General features: G+C 39.8%; 1 long non-coding RNA gene across 1 annotated transcript; it reads right to left on the bottom strand.

Moving 5' to 3' along the window:
* Positions 1-339: 339 nt before the first annotated feature.
* Positions 340-1,128, bottom strand: LOC143757084 (uncharacterized). Its single transcript, XR_013210387.1, has 2 exons — positions 1,044-1,128; positions 340-914 (listed from the first exon to the last, which is right to left on the bottom strand). It is a non-coding gene; the product is annotated as an uncharacterized LOC143757084 (long non-coding RNA).
* Positions 1,129-12,028: the final 10,900 nt, after the last annotated feature.

The raw sequence follows: 12,028 nt of genomic DNA, 5'->3' as shown, positions 1-12,028 counted from the left end.
CAACAACATATATAACATTTTTCTAATGGTTTTTGGATATTGTAATCCAAAAATCTTACATATTGTGCATTTAATGCATTTTTTTTACCTTCCATTCCCTTGAATAAACACATTTTTTAACCTTTTCTTCCTTTTGTTCCCCCTCTCACCACCTACTAAATAATGCGCACACACACACACGGTTGAAAAATAAGAGAGTTTGGTGACATCAACCAAAATGGAAAGCCATTTCAGAGGTGAAGCAATTTATAATACATTTTGGTAAAAGATTGCGAAGACAAGCATTTGCTTTCTTCAGAAAAACAAGCCCTGATTAATTTAAATAAGAGCAGAAATGTCTTTTAAGAAAGTCAATTTTGAATTTATTTTGTCTTTAAACTCTTTTTATAAAGGTTCCTCATTCAGCATCTTGGATGACTACCTGTCCACAATGTCTTTTGGAGAAATGCTTGTTTATATTTCAGTGAACAGTGCAATTATTTTAAAATCTCGCTTGTCATACTATTGGCATTTTCCATGTAAGAATTTCTCTGTGCAAAAATTCAATTTAACTGTAAGCGATCATCTTCCTTCACGTAGCATTAGTCACAAAGATGAGAATTATGACAACTTCACAAAAATATCTCGAGGAGCCTGTCCTGGAGCTGACGGAGAGGCTTTGTAAAACTTCATTTAGATGATAATTGGTGTGCAGACATTGTTAGATTACAACCTTTCAATGGCAGTTCACTGAAGGCAGGTGATTATAACGTCTGATATTCATGGTGAGGACAAAGCCGAGTGCGCTGCATGACAAGAACTCCTTCTGCTGCCATTCCCTTGCTCCGACCCTCAAGAAAACACCTGCCATGTGAGACAAGGTTCTCTACTGTAATGGGACTGGGGGCTTTTTAGGGATAAGGGGAAGCAGGGACCTGTAAGAAAAAATACCTCATAAATGTGACCACTTCAAAATCTTAATTATTTCTTCTAGACAGCAAAAGATTAAAATGAACTTTCCCTTAAATATCACCCTTCTCAAATGTTTTTCCTAAGAAAAGTACCTTAGTAACTGTAGATTCATCACCTGTAGAGTTTCAGAAGTGAACTCAACGTCTCAAGTGTGCTCAGATTTGACATGGCAAGTCTGAAATCAAAAGTCAGAGCTTTTAACTAAGGAATAATTGATGACTGGCCTTTGAAATATTAGAAAATAATGCACACCTGATGTGGTCCTGTGGCCACGAAGCAAAGCAGAGCTCTAGTGTACATTATGTTCTAATAATTCAATGCACCGGAGTCAATTATTCTGCTTATACTGTGGTAACCACACCTCAAGGGAAAACATTATTCAGATGTTGTTTTTCAGGACATTTGTCAGGTTTTCTTGCCTGTAGGACTAATTTCTTACGCATCTCATCCCATGATTCCATTACTAATTCCAAGACATTTTAGAGCTGCAACAGAGGCTTGAGCCATTGATAGTAGACTAATGCAGTTATTAATGCAGTTATTAGAGAGAGAGAGAGAGAGAGAGAGAGAGAGAGAGAGAGAGAGAGAGAGAGAGAGAGAGAGAGAGAGATGAAGCATGTGTGAGTATGTGCGTCTCTCAACAGTGCTCGGTAGCAGCATCTCTACTAAGAGTGAAACATGTTTTCGTACATAATAAAACGTACTTTTGTGGCAAAAAAAAACACAAAAACACATGGAATTAATTTGACGTTTTTATCCTATTGTTTACTATATTTATTTGCTTGGTCAGTACCGCTGTGGGTTTTGGTTCTTTTGCTGTTGTAGGCTGTAAGGACCTTTGAAATAACTTAAATCATTTGGCGAAGTGATGGACATGTAATGCGGTCAAGACCTGCCTGGACCTACTTTAGCTGTGCATTTTAAGTCTTAAATGACACATAACATATGTCTCAATCTTTTGAGCAAGGAAAGGCTCACCAATTTTATAGAAAAAGGGGCTAATTTCACTTATTATACAACTGTATAGATAACTATATATATTTTTTTTTTGGGTCAATCGCGGGCTCTGGCTGTCAGGTAACTGTATTTTGATGGTCCACTTTAGACATTAAAGGGTAAGTTCGGCGTTTTACAAGTAAAGCCCTGTTTTAAGATCGTTAAGATAAACAGTTAAAACAGTTAAGATAAAAATTTGGACACATGCTGCCGTCCCGAGAATTTTAGGTTTTTGTGTTAGTAGCACCCCCCCCCCACCTATACAAAGGTTTCATAGGTGCCTTGGAACAATCATTCATATAAACGCAAGACGTGAAACTCACGAGTGGTCTGGGGTGTGCACTGATATGCTCACGCAAAAATCGCTGCAAAAGAAGCTTTCCAACAGGTTTTATCGTCGTTTTTGAAAGAATGTCCGGTTGTGAGGCGTTGGAAAAATAGGTCCACAGTTTTACAACGAATGGTAAAACACCTGTTGGAAAGCATCTTTTGCAGCGATTTTTGCGTGAGCATATCAGTGAACACCACAGACCACTCGGTGAGTTTCACGTCTTTGTAAACTAAAGTTTAATGTGTTTATATGAATGATTGTTTCAATGCACCTGTGAAACCATTGTATAGGTGGGGGGGTGCTAACACAAAACCTAAAATTCTCAGGACAGCAGCATTTGTCCAAATTTTAATCTTAACCGTTCGATTTCATCAGAAACGATCTTAAAACAGGGCTTTACTTGTAAAACGCCGAACTTACCCTTTAAGTAACTTTGCATGTCTACTATCAGTCATTAGAATATTAGTAGACTGTGTGCTTAATACACTTTATTTTGATGGTCTCCCAAAAGACATTCTACTAGTAACTTTGAAACTTATGTCAACTTAAACCCTACTCGGATGGGATTAGTTTAACAAGGGTAGATGGAGTAATATAATTTTTACCACAGGATGTCTGTAATATTAATGACCACATCGCACGGGACAAGATATCTCAGTAAAACTAGCAGAAGTGGGTGGGGTAACTAGATTTACGCACCGCCGTCACCCTCCTGTCTTCATGTGCGTATTACTGATATCATGTGTGCAAACACTTATAACCTATATTTATAAATAAAACAGTTAGGTCCAGTTGAACAATGTTTTAATTAAATTTCAGATTGGATTATGTTGGTAATAGGCACTTACCTAACGCAAAAAGAAGTTTCTTGCCTCTAATAAGTGCTTTCGACCTTCTCTTTGATCTGAATGGCACGTGGAAATCACTTTTGTTCCACCGTCTAGAACAGAACTAAATGCTTTTTCAAGCGCCTCCATACTAGAAAAACCGCGGATGACTAGAAAAAATGAAGGAATATTTACGTACATATTTACAGCGGGTCTATTCGCAGGGGATTGGTATTAGCCTACCTGAGATGATTTGACCTTTTTACTGAAGGTTAAAGTCGCCGTAATCTTTACTGACATTGTCCGTAATGATTACTGAGATGGCAGATTCGGACTAGTGATGTGTCGTTCATGAACGATTCGTTCATTTTGAACAAATCTTTAATATGACTCGGGACTACCGAGTTGTCTCAAGCCCCTTCCACACAGAGATTCCAGAAAATACATGGATAAAGTGACCCGGGATTTGCCCCGGGTTCGTTTGATTTTGGTGCATTCACACTGCCAGTGATTTTCCGGAATCAGAGAGTGCGTTCACACACGACCCGTAAAAATCCCGTAAAGACACGTGACATCGATGTAACATGTAATGTCTCAGCTGCGTCTATAGTTTACTTATGAGCTGTGATGTCTCTCTCATTAAACCACGTTAAGCCACGCTTGTGTATTTTTTTTCTCTGATTCGATCATAAACTAGCGCATTACATACCATTTCACTAGTCTGCTTTCACTTCACTTCAGCGTCATCATTACGACACGGCATTGGTTACGGCTTTTGTTCACACAGCGCGCGTTCCGGTGTTGTGCCGAATTTCGACCCCCCGCCAAATTACTACCCACCTAGCATTGGTAGGTTTAGGATTAGTTGTGAGGGAGGGGTTAGGATTAGGGGTAGGGTTAGGATTAGGCAATCAGGTACTGACTTCAACGAGGGGGGTAATAATTTGGCAGGGGGTCGAAATTCGGCACAACACCGGGAGTGGTCCCGGCAATGTTACTAGGTCCCCTACCCGGCATCGATCCCGGCATCAATCCCGGGTAGTGTTTGCGTTCACACAGAAGGCGTTCTGGCAATTTCCCGGCAATTTCCCGGGATCAACGCGCTGTGTGAAAGGGGCTTCAGAGAGTGATTTGTTCATTTTGTGTTGACCGCGCATGCGCATTGCGCAACATATGGGTTCTGAATCTGTAAACAGAAATGATTATTTCATCTCTATCGAGTCTTCGGGTTCGGGACGGGTCTGAGTCTTTGGTTCTTCCTGTCAGTCCCATAGAGACTATGCTGTCAGTACCGGAAAGAGAAATTATTAGTTCATCTTTCGAGTCTCGAGTTCGGGTTCGGCCGGGTCCGAGTCTTTCGTTCTTCCTGTCAGTCCAATAGAGGCTATGCTGTCAGTACCGGAAAGAGAAATTATTAGTTCATTTTTTTTCGAGTCTTCGGGAGTCCTTCATTGTTTTGTCACGTGACTTGTCACCGTATTGAATAGCCTACTAATTCACAACCTTTTTACAAACAAGCACGTAGTTAATGTATAATATAATAGTAGTTACCCAATCATCACTGAGTTTATTAATCTCTCACTAAAATCAGGCGTTGTCCCTCCTGCCCTTAAAGCTGCTGTCATTCGTCCGATACTTAAGAAACCAACCCTAGACCCAGAGGTCCTGGGAAACTACAGACCAATCTCCAACCTCACCTTTCTGTCAAAGGTTCTAGAGAAGGAAGTCTCCATTCATCTTCACAACCATCTAGAACACAATAACTTATATGAGGTTTTTCAATCAGGCTTTCGTTCGGCCCACAGCACCGAAACAGCTCTGCTAAGGGTGACAAATGACCTCCTCATGGCAGCTGATTCAGGATCACCATCACTGCTCATTCTACTCGACCTAACAGCGGCATTCGACACGGTCGACCATACCATCCTTCGGGACCGCCTCCACAATAAAGTTGGACTATCGGGAACAGCACTGCAGTGGTTTCAGTCCTACCTCTCTGGCAGGACTGAACGAGTCATTATAGGAGAATATGAGTCCAGGCTGCTCCCTGTTACGTGTGGTGTTCCGCAGGGGTCGGTTCTCGGCCCTATCCTATTTATTCTATACCTGCTTCCCCTCGGTTTTGTCATCAGCAGACATGGACTATCCTTCCACTGTTATGCGGATGATTTGCAACTTTATATTAAAACTGCTCCAAGCTCCTCCGCAATCTTGTCGCCACTCAACACATGTCTTCTGGAGATTAAGGAATGGTTGGTTAGTAACTTCCTTCAGTTAAATTCCGGTAAAACTGAGGCACTAGTTGTTGGAACCCCACAACAGATCCACTCCTCTCCCGTATCTCAATTCATCCTGGACGACCAAGCCATCACTTTCTCCTCTTTAGTTACAAACCTAGGGGTTAGGTTTGATCCGCAGCTGACCTTCAACGAACACATTAAATATATTTGCAAAACCTCCTTCAACCATCTTCGAAATATCTCCAAACTACGTCCTCTTTTAACTCTTTCGGATGCAGAGAAACTTGTTCATGCTTTTATTTCCACCAGGTTGGATTATTGTAACGGACTCTTCATGGGGATTTCTGCCAGAAACATGCAGAAGCTACGATACATCCAAAATCGCGCTGCCAGAGTCCTCATGAGAGTCCGAAAATATGATCACATAACTCCCATCTTACACTCACTCCACTGGCTCCCTGTTTCATTCAGGATCGATTTCAAAATTCTGCTATTCACACACAAATGTATCACTGGTCATGCACCACCTTATCTACAAGATCTCATCACCTTGAAATCCTCCTCCCGCACTCTCAGATCATCAGGTCACCTACTTCTTCAGGTCCCAACCACAAGACTTCGCACTATGGGGCACCGAGCTTTCTGCTCAGCTGCACCTCGGCTTTGGAACCACCTCCCGAGTGAGCTGAGAGAAGTACAGAGCCTGGACACCTTCAAGGCAGAACTGAAGACTTTTTTATTTTGAAAGGCTATTCTATTGTTTTTATTGTTTTTAGTATTCTGTAGCTATTAATGTTGTTCTTTTATGTAGCACTTTGAGATTCTTTGGAACGAAAAGTGCATTATAAATAAAATCTATTATTATTATTATAGTTAATAAATGTATAATATATAATAAAACACACAAGAAACATTTAGAAAAGAGACGGACAGGGACAATAGGCTAATAAGATGGCACTTTTATTTTTCAGATAATGTTTATTTGGCTTTGGCTGCATTACCCTATAGTTTATTTTTATTCTTTTTACAAATGTAATCAACATTTTCGTAAGTACTAGATGTGTTGGGATATTTAACATGAAATTTTAATTATATTATGCTGAAATGAACGAAATGACTTGAAAAAAGATTCGTTCATTTTGCAGAATGAGACTTAAAGATCCGAGTCAGTAAAATTATCCGAACTTCCCACTACTAATTCGGACGGGACTAAAATCACTGAGAAGTTCTGGTAACATTTACTTTACCCCACCTCTCCATGTTAAACTAGTTCTGTCCAAATAGGACTTTATTCTACAAACCCGAACTCTAACCCTAAATCAACAGTCTACTACAGTCTAATACTGTAATGAGAGTTAGTTGACATAGTTGCATAGTCACTTATATAATATGAAGATCATCACATGGGTAAATAAAATGGAGGCTACTTTCATGTCTCGTATTACACCATTGCACTCGTTTCATACAGACAAATTGTATTGAGCTACTGAGTGAAATGACTTCAAAAAGACTGCTGTAATACATCTGTTACAGTGTCTGTCTTGTTGAAACGCTGATTTTCTTGTACATTATTGAGCTTTCACAAAGAAAAAGTCTTAAGAAGATAATATGTATGTAAATAATAAAATAATTTAAACAATATGTAATGTTCACGTATTGATGTATTTGGTGAGGAGCCTTGGAATAACACAAATTAAAATTAATTTTACATTATCCCTTACTTAAATCAGACGTTGAACTGTTTTGAAAAAAAAAAAACGAATTTATCATTCAGGGATATGTCACTGTCACATGTATGTTCAGTTTAGTTCAGTTTCTGTCTTTTCTGTATTAGTTCTCGTTAGTCATGATTTCAAATTAATTAAGTCTTGTCAGCTGTTCCCGTTTAGTGTCCCCATTTACTGTGTATTTATACTCTATGTTCTGTTCAGTCCTTGTTTGTGTTAATGTGATGTGAATGTTCTTCTTAAGTTTGCTAATTAAGACACTGTATCTATCACCATCTCGTTTGTCGTGCACGTTCTACAGCCACCAGATGCGTTACAGTTACCTTCAAGCATTAGTTTAATCAGTGGGTTAAACACAGTTTAAGTTCAAGTGCCCATGTCCTTAAACTGACTCTGCAGTCTGTGCCAGGAAACTGCAAGGGAAGCTTTGGTATTTGCTACAATACATCTATAGAGAGGCTTGTTACTGAGAAGGAGGGTCTTTTCTGTACTGGCTTACTCACCTTATTAGCAGTCTTTATTACCTTCCATTTTAATGAACCACAGAGCAGAGGATCAATTTGTCTGTATGTTTATTTGAGTTGCTAATGGACCAATCTTATGCAGGTCAAGGCTAGAAATTCAGATCTGAGAGCTAGGAACAGTCTCACAAGAGATGGCGGGGAATTTTTATGATTTTTGGCACAAAATGCTTTCATACAGAATGGCAGAATATGGATTTGGGTGCAGTAAAGAACATTTTATTTAGGGAAGTCTGCTTTTTGTATAATCATGCCTATTTATTCCCTGATATAATATATTTATCTCAAATGATTAGACAGTTAGACAGCACTGTTAAAACGATTAACAAAGTCATCAAAACGGAATTTAATTTTGCAGCACAGCAACACATAATGTCAAGCGCATTTTTCCATATAACAATAAACAGTGAAATTTAATCCAACATGGTCCAGAAAATAAAAATGAGAGGCTATGAGCAAAGGAAATAATAAGGTTACCTTAGCTTCACAAATTTCTGTGGATTGACACATACTACTGCCACGAATAATAACGGGATTAGAAGATAGCTCTTAATTAGGAGAGTATGAGATAAAATGACACAAAGCTCATCTTGTCACCTTAAACATCACCATAAAGGAGCCTGTCTCACTTTATTTCATGTCAGCAGAGTGTGTGGCAAAAGTATCGTTCATTAACAAATATATTGGGTGGTTGTGTAACCCCTCTTCACCCGGGTCCCGGCATGAGAGTCAGGCGCTCTAACAAGGAGGCTAAAGACTGCAGCCTCTAGCTTCTGTCGCCAGAGCGTCTATTGAGATCAGAGGAGTGAGGTTTACTCGCACAGCGACTACTAGCTGGCCTCCGTTACAGTTGCTAAGAAAACATGTTATTGTTAGCAATGCTTTTTTTCTTATGCGTATGAAACATACATATGTGAATGTGATAATGTAATGTATATGAATTTTTTTTTCTTGTTCATGTTATCTGGCATCCAGGTCCAAATGACACATTCATTGATGTTTGAAAACTCTTTTTTTTTTTGTTATCTCATCTCCTCTCTAAAGTCTCCTTGTAAAAGAAAAATTCACACAAATATGATGTTCCAAACTGTCTGTTTGTCTGTGTCTGTGGAACACACAAAAAATGTGCCAGTTTAATTTTTCAATGCAGTTACTTTAAATGGGGATCGAAGCGATGAGTTGAACGTCTCGGTTACGCATGTGACCATCATTCCCTAAACGAGGGAACGGAGACGTAGTTGACGTGCCGACTGATTGGGATCACGCTTAGGGAGCCTGTCATCTTCGAGTACTGTTAAAACAAGCCAATGCACATTGGTGTGCGAGATCTGTATCTCACACTCCGCCCCGCGGGTATAAATACGGAAGTGGATGCACGCACCAGTTGTTTTTAGCTGAGGAGCCGAGCGGAGCCCAGAGTCAGCGGTGGTCCAGCAATAGTGGCGACGGGACTACATCTCCGTTCCCTCCTTCGGGGAGCGAGGGTTAAATATGTAACCGAGACGCCCCCTTTCAGTCGCTCACGTTCGACATAGTCGACATGTCGACTGATTGGGATCCCAATTATAACGCCACTAGTGCTGCCACCTTCCAGTGCCTAAATAAAAGCCTTCTGATGCTGCCACCTTCCAGTGCATAAATAAAAGCCTTCTGATCCCCCCGCATTATTGAGGCGGAGATGGGACAGGGCTTAGGCCAGAGAAGTCACTGCTGTTCCGTAAGACCCACTCAATTACTTTTGGATAACACTGGGAATGCTTGCCCTTTCGATGGAAGGAGGGACACTACGGAAGCCACATCCAGCCCGCAGGGAGGTAACATGTGGAAATACACATATGGACTGGGCGGATTACCAGGCAGTACAACATATGGAATGTCACTGGGGTGGCTCCAGCCTATAAAAGGGGGGAGACTCAACCAGCCAGCAATGGCAGAGCAAGCTCTGCCAAGGGAAAGACATGGACTCGCCGCACAGTGGAATAATACACATATGGGATCGCCGTAGGGATCACAACATATGGACCCAGCCTAGCACAAATTCCACCAGTGCATATGAGTGGTAGGCCTAGCATCGGACGCTCCACCACGTCCAGCGCCGAAGGGGTGTGCAGGAACTCAACAGGGCTCGCTAAAGGGGAACTCAACTGGAGCAAGAATGGCGCACGTATCCAGTCCATAGGAGGGGAATGGAGCAGCAAACCAACACTTTGAGCGTGGCTTACGGTGTAAACCCTCTGGGGTCGGCAAACGTGCTGGCGCGTTTTGCTCGATTTTTTTCACATAGTAGCAAAATAGACTTAAAATACTCTGTCATTTTTGGTCATACAGACTTAAGACTTGTAAAAAAATAAACTGTTAAATGTCTACTTTTTTATGTGTCCACTTACTATCGAAATAAAACATTGTGCTTTTGTAAAATAACGAAAATAAACAGGGTGTGCTTTCAGCCTCTCTGTCTCCGTGAACTTTTTTTCTGGAGCACGTCTCTAAACTTAAACAAAACTCAGCGAATACTATTCACCCAGGCATGAGCAATATATCTTTATAATCATTTAAGTTTGTACTTTTAAATGATCTAATTCAAAACTAAAATAAGTATTCTCTGTTTATGTAATCTATATAAAAGAGAGAGATGTCAGCCATTCTCATTATCGTTCTCGCAGCTCATTATTCTGCTAATGTGACACGCCCACGGAGAGCGCGCGCTATTCAAACGCAAATGATCTGAGGCAACATGCAAATGTGTCAACGCCCACATCAACTCGATAAAACACCAAGTTTAATCAGATTAGTGTAACATACTATGCCGTCTTGCGAGGCTGTGAGGAATAATCCTGAGACATTTACCTCAGAACAAGTGCTGGTTTATTTTTATTTCGAGGAGCAACGGATCTAGCCGAGAATTGTGAATAGTACGTTTTTTTATTCTTGGCTTTGTTCTAATCGCGATATGGAATATTGTCTGTAAACACAAAGAGACGGTTTACATTTGAATCACGTTTCTGTGTGTGAATGAATTAACGGCACAGATGGGCACTGTTGTTTACTAGCCTGCAGCTTGCAAAAAGACTGTTTAAATATGAATCGGGTGCCTGTGTGTGAATGAATGAACGGGACAGATGCACACTTTTGTTTACTATGTTACAGACGAAATATGAAAGACAACATTTAGTTGACTAGTTTTGGATAGATTATAAAGTTTTTACTCTAAAATAGACATCAAATAAGCTTTTGTAAGACAGTCTCTGCTCATATGTTAAAGGAGCCGTATGTAAGATTGTGGCCAAAACTGGTACTGCAATCACTTTCAAATTACTGTAGAGCGGTGTATCCCCTCCTTCTCCTCCCTGACTCAAGGTTGCCAGATAGGCTGCAGGATCCAGCAGGATATAATAATCGGCGTGCTAATGTTGTTTTCATCAGCGTCTCAGCATAATGACAGAGAAACGGGCTCTGATAATGCATTGCTAATGTTAGCAATGACGACTCGCCGTTTTTATTACCAAAACAATTCCTTACCTTTTCAATTTGATGACCCACCTCCTCCATATGAGCTAACGTAACGTTACTTTGCACGAACATGCATAAAATTGTTCGACTGTCATGAATATTTTAAATGTCCATTTACATCAAGTACAAGTTAGCCAAACATAGATGAATCTTACCTGTCCAGAAATTCTTCTCCGTTTTCAGCCGTCTCCATCTTTCAAAGGCATCCGCTATACAGATCCTTGTTTTATTTTGGACTTTGTCACAAAGTATTTCGAAATCATAAGTTTTTTTTGGTTTCACAACATTAGACTTTTTTTTATCCAATTCCAATACGTTTGTAGCTGCAGCTGTGGTAACTAGATCAGAGCTGGCAATCCGGATGCCGCAACACTACTGACTTCATGATTGGTAGATAGGTGGAGGGTGGCGCATCAGACCAAAACACAACATGACAACATCAACATCAGTTGAGGGCTGCTACTTCACTTTTTTAATGACAATATCCTGGCCGGACTACTGTTGTCAGTGATATAAGTATTTGAAATGAACATGATATCTTAATGTCTAGTGACATATCAGGGCTATATTATGATTAATTGAAATACATTTCTTACATACAGCTCCTTTAAATATATAGTATGTTTTGTCAAAAATAAACTCATCAACTAAGATGTTATTATAGTGTTTGTTCCAATGTAAGCTATATGAAACTAATGAATCCTTAACTTTAAAATATGTATGATAAAATGTATTGGCCTACTTTAAACATGAATACTTATGGACAATTTATGGAAAATACTATTTTCTTTTCAAGATGTTTCCAACTCTAACTTTGAACAAATTCTGTAGAATGGCCCATATAGCCTATTTGAACAGGATTTGTTTCCAGGTATGACTATGTCCTAAAAAATTTTGGATTATATATATATAATTTATTTATTTA

The sequence above is a fragment of the Siphateles boraxobius genome, unplaced genomic scaffold (assembly GCF_051911475.1).
Source record: "Siphateles boraxobius isolate OS27281-9 unplaced genomic scaffold, OSU_SipBor_1 3, whole genome shotgun sequence".
Taxonomy (NCBI): Eukaryota; Metazoa; Chordata; class Actinopteri; order Cypriniformes; family Leuciscidae; genus Siphateles; species Siphateles boraxobius.
Note: the sequence above shows the minus strand (reverse complement) of the source record. Positions and strands in the feature narration are given on the sequence as shown.